A 13,303-nucleotide genomic window follows, 5' to 3' on the forward strand; every position below is an offset into this window, starting at 1 on the left:
TCCATTTACCATATTATCCGGGCCTGTTGCTTGACTCTGGTTAGGATCTTCCACATATCTGCAGCGTTTGTGGTGAGTGCTGCCGTAACAGATGGTGGAGACAGATCAGCCCTCCTCTGTGCTTGATGTATCAAAAGGTGCAGAAAAGTTGTTGAGCCTGTCTGGAAGATAGCCTGTCAACACTTGGACTTCCTGCCACATCTGTCTAATGTTTCCTGTGATACAGAGGCATCACTGGATTTTCTCCACATAGGTCTGTTTTACAGCCCTCATCCCCTGAGAGAGTGCAGACCTGACTGCCTCAGTCCTGTCACCTGAACAGAAGGCTGCATCTTGGGCTGTCAGTAGCTTAGACACCTCTATAGTCATCCAGGGATTCCGGTTGCCACTCTAGTTGTCTCAATGCCTGTCTGATTACCCCAGCAGGCCACTGTCTTGAAAAACCCCCAGTATGAAGCAGTCCTTCAGTGCGGAGGCTGCATACTGTGGCCAGATTTTGACGTGTTTTTTCACTGGCCTGCTGTGCTTTACTAGTGGTTTGTAGGTGGGCACCACCAAAAACAGATAGGTGAAAGCAGAGGTGGGGTCAAGGGCTGCGTCTGGGGACCTTGAATACACCAGGTCTAGTGTGTGACCCCCACGGTTTTTAAAGTCCACACATTGTTTGAACTCAGAGAGTACCATCTTTAAGTAGCTGTGGTCAAAATCCCCTGCCACTACAACAAAGCTGTCCAGGTGTTCATGCAGTCTCCAAGAGCTTTAGCTTTAGCATTAGTGCTAGGAGCAAATAGAAAGGCCGACACTTGCTGAAGGCAGTGTTTGGTGGCTAACGTGGCATTTGCACAGCAGTCTTTATTAATATAGATGCACAGACTCCTGCCCTGACTTCTCTTACTGCAGCTACAGTAGCTGCCACTCTGTCCACCCAGAACACCATCAACCCCACCAGTCGAATGGCTGCATCTAGGATGTCGTTATTGAGCCATGTATCGGACATTTGAGAGTAGGCACGATGGTAGTGCTGGACAGAAGGGGGTTAGCCTTTAGCTTAGCATGAATCCCGGCTCTCTTCCCCCTCCTTTATTTACATTTGCACTGCATGCACTCTCTCAGGTAGCTATTGGCGTAATCTTTGATGGAATTCCGTGCTGGCTTGCTGCTATGTCCAAAACACTTCCAAGTACTGCAATTCTTGCAGCGTGCCTTGCCCCGATGTTTAGTAAAGCCTCACAGCTTTAGGTTACACAGCTTAGATGAGCAGGACTCAAAACTTTCACTCTGCTGACCGCTGCGTCTTTGCGTGCCGGCATACTTTCATCTGTCTCAAAGACTCAACACCCAAAGTGACAGGGACAGGGATGTTAAAGCATTCAGATGTCACAAATATTAAGGTCAAGACTAAACCTCTCAAAGGCAATTTTAAATGTTTTCATTTTCATTTCTCACACTCCAAATAATATTTGCAGCTGGTATAACACACATCATTCAAGAGCTCACATATTGTTTTAGTAGAGTTTTCTCAGCCTCCATCAGCAGCATGTGAAGGAACCAGTGATGTTTTAATCAGTGTCTGAGACTACATTAACATAGTTTGGCATGTTTAGCTGTTTTATATTTGCCAAAAAAATTATAGGAACACTTTGAAAACAAATAATATCATAATGTGAAAAAAAATCATGCTGATATCTACACTGACATGGACTGGATACTGAGTTAGGAATGAAAGGATGCTGCATCGTTTGATGGAAACGAAAATGATGAACCTACAGAGACTGAATTCAAAGACACCCCAAACATCAAAGTGAAACAATGATGCAGCAGCTGGAACACTTTGCTGAAATTTCATTGCAGCAACCCAAAATGGCTGTCAGTAGTCCAGCTCTCCTGGAGTAACAGCCTGTCTCCCTGAATCTCCTCCATGCTCTGAGACTGTGCTGGGAGACATAGCAAACCTTCTGGGGGAGTTGGACTACCTGTGCAGCCTCTGTAGGGTCCAGGTGTGGCCTCATGCTACCAGCAGTGACTCTGACCCTAGTTAAATGCAGAACTAGTGAGAAACAGTCAGAAAAGATGAGGAGGGAAAACGTGAGTGTCCTCCACCTGTAAACCATTCCTGTTTGGGGGGGTGTCTCATTGTTGCCCCTCTAGTGCACCTGTTGGTAATTTGATGAACACCAAAGCAGCTGAAACTGATGAACACCCCCTCTGATACTGACTGACCTCTTCAGTATCACAGAGGTTTACTGACTGATGCTGAACTCTGATTAAAAAGGGCTCCTTTAATTTTTTTGAGCAGTGTATTAGCCATAATAAGACCTGATGAAATCTATACCACGCAAGCTCTGATACTCATATTCCTCGATCGTATTCAGTCAAGGCTGAATGAAGTGGACAGCTTGTACTTCTCAGACCTACACGTCAGTAACATAGAGAAAACCTGGGAAATGAGGACAACTGTCTCATCCCTCCTGACACTTCTGATGCATTCACTGTGAGCAGCACAGCTCATGACAGCATGCCAGGCTACTGTATGAATGATATGAATTCCACAGATGAGGGTTTGTCTGATTATTCATTGTTTTCATTAAAAATTAAGTTATCAGTTTTTTGTGTACTGGCATAACTTTACAGAATAGCTTCCACACAAAACAGAAGGTGAGCTATTAAATACAGTTAACTACATAGACACAGATGTTTTGACTTACTTTAACTCAATCAGAAGTTTATTCATCTTTCCATTTCCTCACCTATCTGGCTCAAAGTTGCCTTGTAAAGTCACAACTGAATGAGGAGCCAAGACCAACTTCACACAGGAGACACAGAAACAAGGCCAGAACAGAATTAACTAAATGCTACTTAACCAGTGGACACAGAGACTGCTGGGAGATAATGGAATAATAGAAATAATACAAACTATGATCCAAAAGGAGCAAACAAACACAAAATGATCCTCAAAACCAAAATGGAATCACAACCCTTCACAGAAACTCAAAACCTGAGGTCCAAGGCACAAGGACCATGACAGAGAGGTGTAAATGTAGCATTATTAAGGGCCCATCTGCACATTACTGTGATCTTTCATATGAGCCGTTGATGTAAAATGGCCACTTGCAGTGACAGAATCAGCACCTCGTTGCTTCTTTGTCCTGTTGATGAACACGGTGTCACGGTGGTGCTCCGGTTTGCACAGCTGAGGCGTTTCTGTGTGGAGTTTGAATGAGGTACTCCGGCCTCCTCCCACAGTCTGAGGTTCCTCATCTGTTTGTGATGCACAGTTTATAATAACCACCATGACGAACACAAAGTCTTTCTCATCTACTATCAAGGTATCTTTTTATATTGTTATTCAGCCTTTGCATGAACTTTGTTGTTGCTTTCCATAATCCTTTGCTTCAGCTCCTCTGATGCCCAGACACGGCCTGTACTGCTTTGGATATGAGACCCACTAAGGGATTACTACATTTTATAATCTGCCTTCTTACTGGCCTTACATCCATGATAAGTCAAGCTTAAGCCAACATTATGACTTACCTCCCCTTTCACATTTTCTGTTCATGTGTCTTCACCTTCCACGTGTCTTTTCCTTGCACAATGACATCATGTGACTTTTAAATTATACCATGCCATGTGTAATACTATAATGGTAGCGAAACATTGGGTCTAACACCTTAGCATATATAACGTATATTCACCTCATACAGTAATCTTCTCTTTCCATATTTGACCATCAGCACGCTGTCACATCTGTCTCTGCCTTCATGCTTTCGAGCCTTTTGCCTCAATCATTTTTTCTCCTACTTTGTATTCTCACCAACCAGCGTGGACACGAGTACCCCTGAAATAAATCCTTGGGCTTTTTATTCTCCTCCAAATATCCTACCACTCATTTACCCTCAACTTTATTCCGTCTGAGTATCCCTGCAAACAATCATCAGTGCTCTGCTTTGTAAAATTCTGGCACTCATCTTCACCTCTATTAAATTCCTCCCTCCAAATGATGCACCTTCCCAGCTCCACTGTGGGATTACTTTATGCTCATTCTGCCTTCCTGCTGTAAAACGGTTGGATCTTTGTTGGTTCAATGGAAATTTGAAGATGTGTTTTACTGTCTACATATTCTGTGCTTTTGAGGACAGTTTACTGTACAGTGCTTCAGTCTAATTGGATGGTTGGTGGTTCGATTCCTGGCTGCTCCAGTCTGCATGCCATAATATCTTTGGACAACATACTGAACCCCAGGTTGCTCTCCAATGCAACTGTCGAATAGACAGACGTGCTTGTATGAATGGGTGAATGAGACATGTTGTATAAAACGCTCAGAGTGGAAAAGTCCTGTATAAGAACCAGTCCGTTCATCATTTCTGAGAACACTTCCATTCCTCCTGGCTCACTTTCTCCCACATGTGTCAGCTGTACTCATTACTCATGGAAGTATGTATGACACCAAGTGTGTTTCTGCCAGCACCTGCAGGTCAAACAGGCTGACTTACAAAGCAACACAATTAATTAAATCAACATTATCCTCCTTTGTCTTTTAGCTGCTCCCTTTAGGAGTCACCACACTGGATCATCTGCCTCTCACCCTGTCGCTCTATAAGAAGACATTTCCAGTTCCTCAGAAAACAGAAGCATTCCCACATTTGAAAAACCCACACTTGGTTTGTCAGAGTTGGTCAGGAACCTGATAGTCCAAAGTATCGTGATATTTCTTTCTTTTTCAAATCTTTTTTAGACATGAGGCATAACTGTCGAGTTATAATAGCAGCTCCTGTTTAATTGATCATTTTTCTGTGTTGTTATGCTTTTATATGTATTCGCAGTAATTTAATATTCTTTGGATTTTGTCAGTTAAAATTTAGTATAAAAAATCTTAGGAATCCATATCTTAGAATACATTTTTTTCCTTTACACCAGCTCCCAGGCTTTAAAGTCTCAGGATCCCAGAAATAACTTTAAACAGTCTTCAGATGACAACTGTCAGGCGCCTCAGCACAAAAAGGGTTGGCCCAAAAATATTAATATGTGCTGTAATCCTGGCCCATTAGAGGAAGGGACGTGATATTAGGTAACCAGAGGGAGCAGTTCATAGTTAGTTTAGTTATTTATGGTATAGGAGCCAGTAAAGATTGCACAAAAGGAAAACCAGGAATGCAGTGTGGATGGATGCTACTCAAACAAATAAAGTGACTTCCAGCTGAAGCATTAAAGCCCATCTGCAGACCCCAGGACGAGCAGTTGTTGCTGCAGTAACAGTGAACGGGGATCCAGGAAAGAATAAAGAAGTAAAGCCTGACTGTTCCTTTCAAAGGGAAATAAATCAGATCACTGGCCTTCCTGTTCAGACCCAAAATCACAGACATGAGTAACACTCCTAAAACGAGTGCATCTGACACAGGAAGGCATCTAACCTGTGTGTGATGTGCCGCTCACTGACTCTACCTCCCAGTGTTCCACCAATGCCTCAGTCTGCTGTCGTTAACAGCACTTAGCAGGCAGGACGTCAGCAGCGGTCTGCACCCCAGGTACTATAAATGTACATACAACGAGTAACCTAGCTACTGACAAGAGTGAGGCATGGAGCCGACACGAGGAAGGCTCTTCATTCAGGACATGAGACCAATGAGGTGCTTGCAAGGTGGCCTGCACACAAACAGGTGAAACACACAACACTACAGAACAGCATCCTGGCTCTGAGTCCAGTGTCTTTGGTAAAACCTGTCATCACTGCAGGTGCCTCTTAAAGAGGATTTTATAAGTGGAAGAACAAAATGGTTACTGCTTGAAATCAAACACCTGCACCTGTCTGATTGCACTGATGTACATATTAGTGGAATATAGTTTACATTCTTTTATCTTTTAATTAGTCTCTGCACTGTATATTTTGTAATTTTGTAATATTGTGTTATAGTTATAGCTCTAATATCTCTGTATATTTGCAATTTGTATACTTGTATATTGTCTTATAGTTTTTATACTTATTTGTTTTTTCTGTAAGCACGAAGTACCGCAGCAATTTCCTAATGCTGTGAACCTGTTCACCCATATGGCAATAAAAACCTTCTGATTCTGATAGAAGACACAGAGCCCAGTGAACTACAACACAACACTAGTCTTCTCAAGGCACTTCATCTTGTAAAGACAAATCCATCATCTACATGGTTGAACTGTTTGTTTTTCCTGATTCTGGAGGTAATGAAGGCTCTCCTCGTCCTCTGACACCACCGTGTTTCAGGTGAAATCAGCCTGAGAAGATTCAGGTTGGTGTTGGGTCTCTCTTTCTTAGAGGACCTGAATCGCTGTTGGATCCAAACTCAGCATCACTGCTGGACAGCATCATCTGGGTCTTGACAGGATTGGCCCATGTAACTGTAACTGTAGTGCATCTTTGTCTGGTTGTGTCTGCGTATGTTACTCTGAAGCACACCTGAGCATGCATGTGTTTGCCCTCCTAGCTGCAGGTTCTCCTCACTCTCCTACCTGTTTCTCACAGTCCACCTGTTCAGCCAGTGCAGAGGAAACAGCTCATGAACAAAGCAGTGCATTTAACATTCTCAGCATAACATTTCAGAATTTAATTTTGTGGAAATCAATAATATTATTTGATATCATTTATATCATTTGAAGTGATCAAAATTGGGTTTAAGAAACCAAATAATTCAGTGGTGTTCATTAACCTAGCTACTGACAAGAGTGAGGCATGGAGCCGACACGAGGAATGTGAATGTATGTGAGAGCTGTTGTCAGCGCAGCCAAAGGCTGCAAAGATAAATGTATGTAGAGCTCTTTGTCATTGCTGTTCAAGCTCTGAACAAAATCAGAGCCCCCCCCCAGCACCCCCACCCCCCCAGTATCACCCTCACCCCCCAGCATCACCTGGGTTACATGCAAAATAATTTTGTCCTCCAATCACTCAGTTCAGGTTTTCCAGCGCAGTGATATATTGATTGGGGTTGAATACAGACTGACAGAGGTCAGCATTCATTCACGGAGCATTACATTAATGCAACCACTGCTGCTGCCACTGCCACCAGTTTCAATTAAATATCAGTGTATGGTGTATAATGAGGCTAGTGTATGCGCAGCAGGAGGATGAGTCACTTCTGTAACTTTTGATCTCACTCTCCTGTTGATGCTTACAACTGAGTTAATTGCCTCTGACAGCATGTTTCACAGCAGCATTGTTTGCCTCTGATATCTGACAGGTTTCACTGCTTTGTTTCCTCTGGACTCAAACACACAGAGTTAGAAATGCATCTTCATAAAGTACAAATCTGCACACTGCTAACTGAAGGGAATGTGAACGGTATCTGCAGGCAGGTGTCATCACCTTTTTCAGCTCATTGTTCCTTTCTCTTTCTCAGTGAGCAGACGTGATGGTGCAGCGGTAAGCACTTTGGCCTCACATCAGTGAGGTTCTGGGTTTGAGTCAGCTGGAGCCTTTCTGTGTGGAGTTTGCATGTTTTCCTTAAGTATTCCAGCTTCCTCCCACGATCCAAAGACTGGAATGTTTGGTTAACTGGTGAGCCATAATTGTCTGTGTTTGTAGTCCAAAAAGGTAAGCTTACATGTACTGTATTACAGGTACAGTCAAATACTTCAAGGCCTCAAGTCTTAAACAGTCTTGGGGGGCTGCGGTCGCCCCGGGTGTCCTGGCTCTTTCTCCATCTGCCCCTGGGGTGTTGTCGCGGCTCCCCAACCTCATTATTCATACATTTCATGACAAAGACACATAAATAACATGTGAATAAGACATATAAATGTGTATTTTTTGTTTTTATTCTCTGTGTGCAGCTGGTGAATCATTGTGTTTTTCTACTTGTGCTCTATTCTGATCTTTTTTCCTTTTCTCTTCCTGCCTGTCAGTTCTGGCACCGCGATAATGCACATACACGTATGTGAACAATGACAGACATGAATAAATAAAAGAAAGAGAAAGCACTAACAACAGGAGCCTGTAGAGAAGGAGAGAGGATGGAACCAGAAATATTGAAAATATACCAAAAGCAAATCTTGAGACACACCAGGCGAAGCACTTACTCTATGGAAGCTTGTTCCACCAGTGAAATGTTATCCATGACTCCAAATTTCGAGTTATGGATAACAAAATTTTGCATTAATAAGTCAAAATGTTGAGTTAGCTCTGTGAATGACGAAGCTCTGTGAAAGATTTCCTGTTACAGAAGCAGATGACGCCAACGCATGCACACTCAAAATGGGGCAGCGGCAGTATCAGTGAGCTAGCAGTGTTTATAGCTAACGTGAACAAGCTGTCATCAGACTTTGACCTTTGAATGACCTTTGAATGACCTTAATGCCTTCCAGCCAATAAGAGCTGCATCCATGGAATCCATGTTTTCATGTTGGACAGCTGATGCCTTCAGCCTCCTGCTGCCCAGTAACGAGGAAATGACCTCTTTCATGGAGCTTCCTGATTGGCAGAGCTAACTCAAAATTTAAAGTTAATGAGTTGAAATTTGTAACTTGAAATTTTGACTTATTAATATGAAATTTTGAGTCCTGAATAGCAATTTTTTTGTTGCTTCCATAATCTTCTCTGTGTATGTGCAGTAGTAATCATACAGTTATCAGGATATAAGGAAGATCTAATGTAAGCTCAGTAAATAAAATGTAAGGATACCTGAAAGGTTCTCAAGAAGAGCTAATAAGTGATAATGCTGTCTTGATGCCATATTTTAAAGACCCATAATTATACCTTTGCTTGCCTTTGTGATCTATAATATGTTGGGTAAATCATACAGCTCCAGCTTTGCTTTGGCATTCTTTTTATTAATTACATGTTGCATAACAAACAAACTGGATGGTGGAGGATTTCAGCAGGCAGGGCACACTCCATCAAATTATATTTCCATTTCAAGGTCTTCCCACTCATTAGGAGCCCAGAATTCATTATCAAATCTCTCTGTGTTGCTGTGTCCTTGTACGCAGTTCAGTAAATACAGACACAGGGCGTTAGCAGTGCTGCGTGTCATATAATCTATAAACCCACCATGTGTTGAGGCCTAAACTATTGCTTTCTCACATTAAGAGCTGGAGCGCCCACTTGGATGTGGTCATTAATTATGGTTGGCTACATGATCATAAAACACTAAATGAATTCCTGAATGGAATGAGGGAGTGACTGTCTCTGACAGATGTGTGGAATCGGATTAAAGTTATAATCAAAAGAGCGCATTTCTAACAAACATACAGGCATGAAACATTCCTTGCTCAGCCTCACGACGGTCCCTGCACGGCGAGTTGACACGGTCCGTTTCAGGGTGGAAATTACGTGTTGCCTTTCATGTTTAACACATCAAAAGTTCACATTTTTTCTTGCTGAACAAGTCCTCTCAACCAGAGCCAGCCTCTGTGTTAGAGGGGGAGGGGAGCTCTTCTGAACTCTCACACTGTGGAGGAGATGCTGAAACACCCACTGGGATCTGTGCGCTCTCATTTAACGCTGCTGAAAATAAAATACACATTTTATGACTAAAGTTGCCACAAACAATGTGAAACACTCACAAGTACGTTATAGGACCTATATTGTTTGTCACTTTGTATCTGTGGGTCACATACTGAACTCAATAAACTGCTATTTCCCTCATTAGAGCTTCAAAACACCATTTTCAGTCATGCTGGCTGTTCTAAGAATATGATTGATCCACATCATCATCCCTAAAATAAGAACTAGGCCAGTGCTTTCAAGGACCCAAGCATACACTGGTGCTACCTTTAACGAGAAGCACAATTTTAGGCAGAAATAATTGTCCATTGTAGACCATCTTAGATGGAGAACATTTTGGGAACAGTAGCAGCAGACAAGAAAAACACCACAGTGTTATTCATATTCATATGCCCTGAAATACACAGAGCTGCAGCAGACAGAACAGAGAAGACATACAGCAGAGATAATGGAAAGTAATTAATCTCTAAGACATAATAGATGATAACTGTAACACTGTAACTGTAACCTTCTGTCACGGTCCTGAGTCTTGAACCCAGAGTTCTGAGTTTGCGTTCAGTCCATTATTATTGGAGGTTCTGAGAAGAGTTTTGTGTTATGTATTTCAAATTCTTGTCATTATTTAACATTCTGTGGGTTCCCAGTTTGATGATTATTGTTTACTCTTATTCACCATTTTGTTGAGCATCTTGAGTTTTTTGTCTCAGTTTCTGGTTAATTCCATGGGTTCAAATCTTTACCGTTATTTTGTATAGTTTATTGTTGTTGTATTAATCCTCATGCCAGAAGCCATGAAGCCAGATGACACACATCAAGTAGTTAAACTGCAGGAATATCTTAAAGACATTAAGGCCTGGATGACCTCTAATTTCCTGCTTCTAAATTCAGATCAAACTGAAGTTCTTGTTCTCGGCCCCACAAATCCTAGAAACATGGTGTCTAACCAGATACTTACTCTGGATGGCATTACTTTGGCCTCCAGTAACACTGTGAGAAATCTTGGAGTCATTTTTGACCAGGATATGTCCTTCAATGCACATATTAAACAAATATGTAGGACCGCTTTTTTGCATTTGTGCAATATTTCTAAAATTAGAAACATCCTTTCTCAGAGTGATGCTGAAAAGCTAATTCATGCATTTATTACTTCTAGGCTGGACTGTTGTAATTCATTATTATCAGGCTGTCCTAAAAGCTCCCTGAAAAGCCTTCAGCTGATCCATGATGCGCTGAATGTTTCTTTTCATTCACCTTTTTTACTCTGTTTATACTTCACTCTGCATTTAATCATTAGTTATTATTAATCTCTGTCTCTTGTCGCCTCTTTGGATGGTTGCATTCTTGGAGAAAGAATCCTCGCTGACAAAGTCTTAATGCATATATTCAAAGTTTATTGCAAAGAAACAGACAGTGTCAAAACAGATGCTTCTCGAGCCATCTGGGACAGGATGTTTGCCAATCACCCTAACTCACTAAACAAAGGGAGAACAAAGGTTTTATAGGGGTGGTCAAACCCCCCATATTCCTAACTTTCCATATATGGCTATGAAAACAGCTTCATCCTACAACCTACAGCTAAACATATGGTCTATTCCTTATATGGAAGGCCAGAGAGCTAAAAGAGGCCCTCTGCATTCTTTCTGGCCTGAGGCCAAACCTTAAAGCTCAGGTTACTTCTTTTTACACAATCAATAAGGCCTAAAAGAAAGAGACCATATATGCATATATAGTTTAACAGAGCAGTACAGACACCACACTCTCTTCCACAGCATGTCTCTATTGTCCTGCCTCTCTCCCCTCACCATCTGCTGGAGGTTTCTTCCTGTTAAAGGGAGTTTTTCCTCCCACTGTCACAAAGTGCTGCTCATAGGGGGTCGTTTTGACTGTTGGGTTTTCTCTGTATTATTGTAGGGTCTTTACCCACAATACAAAGCGCCCTGGGGTGACTGTTTGTTGTGATTTGGTGGTACATAAATAAAATTGAATTGAATTGAATTGAATTGAACTGAATTGAATTGAATTGAATTGAATTGAACTGAATTGAATTGAATTGAATTGAATTGAATTGAATTGAATTGAATGAATTGAACTGAATTGAACTGAATTGAATTGAACTGAATTGAACTGAATTGAATTGAACTGAATTGAACTGAATTGAATTGAATTGAATTGAACTGAATTGAATTGAATTGAATTGAATTGAATTGAATTGAATTGAATTGAATTGAATTGAATTGAACTGAATTGAATTGAATTGAACTGAACTGAATTGAATTGAATTGAATTGAACTGAATTGAATTGAATTGAATTGAACTGAACTGAACTGAACTGAATTGAATTGAATTGAATTGACATGAATTGAATTGAATTGAATTGAATTGAATTGAACTGAATTGGGGACTTCTTTTCTTCATGCAGCACGGTGATGTGGTGGTTCACACTGTTGCCTCCCAGTAAAAAGGTGTTAGGTTCAAATCCCTTTTGGCCGGGGCCTTTCTGTGTGGAGTCTGCATGTTCTCCTTATGTCTGTGTGGGTTCTCTCCAGAAACTCCAGTTTCCTGGTGATTCTAAATTGCCCATAGGTCCAGGTGACCTGCCAGGGTGTACACTGCCTCTTGCCCAAGGACTGCCTGGATAGGCTCCAGCCCCCTGCAGCCTTCAAAAGGAACATGCATGGAATCTCTTGCCATGAATGAGCCTGTTTATCTAAATCCATATTGACTGTCTGTTAATATTTCGTTTAGTTATAAATGTGTCCAGTCTATGGATGAAGTTCCAGTATTGAGGAGAACTGTGAGAGCAGAGAAGCAGGCCTGGAATCTTCTGTACAAAGATAAACTTCAGCAATTTTCATTTTGATTTGAAATCCTGCAAACACAGATTGCAGATATATGTTAGAGATTTTATAATCCCTTCAATTACTTTTCTAACAATTTTCTATGTCATTCCAATCTGTTGAGCTTTTATTTTGACATTTCCCCTCAATTATTTCCTTTTCTTCTACTGCTGAAAGAAAAATTGAATCAGGATTTTTTTCTGTGATCCCCGCTGCTCTTTTTCCCAAAGCAGTAATTTTATCAGCAGGTCTGTCCAACATTAAAACTATCAGCCACTCCATCCATGTTATTAATATTCTGGTCATTAAGAGTGAAGTACTGAGGGTAGTTAAAGTGACTACAGCTATTTCTAATAATGCTATTTAACATGTTCCACAACCCCTTCATTTTAATTTTATTAATAAGTAATAATTTACTATAATATTCCTTTTTATACAACCTCATAATAGACATTAAATTATTCTTATGTGTTTTATATCTGTATTAATTCTACATCTTATAAACTCTCTGTACAGGGTATTGTTCTCAGTCCCTTTGTGATCCATGGACTTTCAATAGAATCAGTTTATTGGACAGTGTTTATCATGTAATAATAATAATAATAATAATAAAACGTGCCTGTGGCTGTGAATGCATTGTTCACATAGCTCCACAAAGGCTGCTAAGAGGCTTGAACCAAGAAGAACTCTCTGGAGCTGAAAGCTGAAGCCAAGAGCCGCAGACTGCAGTTCTTCTTGGTACAGCTTAAAGCTGGCTCCAAGAGGCCGTCAGTCACAAAACCCTCATGTTAAAATGGACAACTTGTACAATGTTTCATTCCAGCATGCTGTGTTCTGGTGCAGCAGCAGGTGCAGGAGCTCATAGTGTCTTTGTTGATACGGGTCAGAGGTCTGAGGTGGAACAATGGTACACAGTTGCAATCACACTGTCACAGTTCATAAGCTGGTTTGCCCAAAACAGAGCACCTTTTTTGTGTGTGTGTTGGTCATGTTGCAGCAACCC

This window comes from Archocentrus centrarchus, chromosome 2 (genome assembly GCF_007364275.1).
Source record: "Archocentrus centrarchus isolate MPI-CPG fArcCen1 chromosome 2, fArcCen1, whole genome shotgun sequence".
NCBI lineage: Eukaryota > Metazoa > Chordata > Actinopteri > Cichliformes > Cichlidae > Archocentrus > Archocentrus centrarchus.